The sequence below is a fragment of the Piliocolobus tephrosceles genome, chromosome 14, assembly GCF_002776525.5.
Source record: "Piliocolobus tephrosceles isolate RC106 chromosome 14, ASM277652v3, whole genome shotgun sequence".
In the NCBI taxonomy this organism is placed as follows: Eukaryota; Metazoa; Chordata; class Mammalia; order Primates; family Cercopithecidae; genus Piliocolobus; species Piliocolobus tephrosceles.
Genome location: NC_045447.1, coordinates 14,360,733 through 14,361,825, shown reverse-complemented (window position 1 = coordinate 14,361,825; position 1,093 = coordinate 14,360,733).

Here is a 1,093-nt window from a genome sequence, read left to right as displayed (position 1 = left end):
AATGCCACTAAGTTTGGGAGACATGGTTAGGACTTCTCTGTTGTGGCACTCCACACTGGTAACTCAGTTGAACAGGCACTGCAGTGGGAGTTTTCAGGGTCTGGGCACGCCTCCTCTCCCAGGCCCACGACATCTACATGGGGCAGAGCTCTTACTAGGGGTACAGGCTCAGGCTCCATTCTCTTGGGAGAGGGGCTGGCAAGGTGGGTCAGGAAGAGAGGCTCAGTCAAGGGGCTCTAGAGAGCCTGTTGAGTGGGGAAACTGAGGCCAATGCTCAGCCAATGAGTGGGATCGAAACAGTGGGAGGTGGAGACACTGGTGACCTGAGCTTCCCTGGCTTTGAGTCCTCCCCTTAGAGTGGCACTGAGGCCTCCTGTTAGCTCAGGAAAAACTCAGGGATGTTTTGAGGGTCAGGTTCTAGCACCAGCTCTGCTACTGATGCGCTGTGACCTTGAGTAAGGCACGGAAGCCTCTGGGCATGAGGGACCCTGTTGATTGCTTCCTTGAAAATGGAAGGTGTCCCAGGTTGATCCTCTTCTGCCAGCCTCCCTGACCTGACATCGTGGAGAATGTGAGGGCTTCAGATTCAGGCGGAGCTGAGTCTGAACCTCCACTTTGGAAATGGACGGGATGTTTGACTCGGACCAAGTGCTAAGCTCTGGGCCTTCATTTCCTCATCTACAAAACAAGGAATTGAATGGTGAGGTTAGTGTTGAATGGAATAAATGAAAAACTCTGGTGGGTGCAGGGGGTGGGGGGCGGCTGGGCACTGTGGCTTGCGCCTGTAATCCCAGCATTTTGGGAGGCTGAGGTGGGCGGATCACCTGAGGTCAGGAGTTCATGACCAGTGTGGGCAACACGACGAAACCCTGTCTCTACTAAAAATACAAAAATGAGCTGGGCATGGTGGTGCAGGTCTGTAATCCCAGCTACTCAGGAGGCTGAACCAGGAAAATCACTTGAACCCGGGAGGCGGAGGTTGCAGTGAGCCGAGATCGTGCCATTGCGGGTGACAAGAGTGAAACTCCTCTAAAAAAAAAAAAAGAAAGGAAGGAAGGAAGGAAGGAAGGAAGGAAGGAAGGAAGGAAGGAAG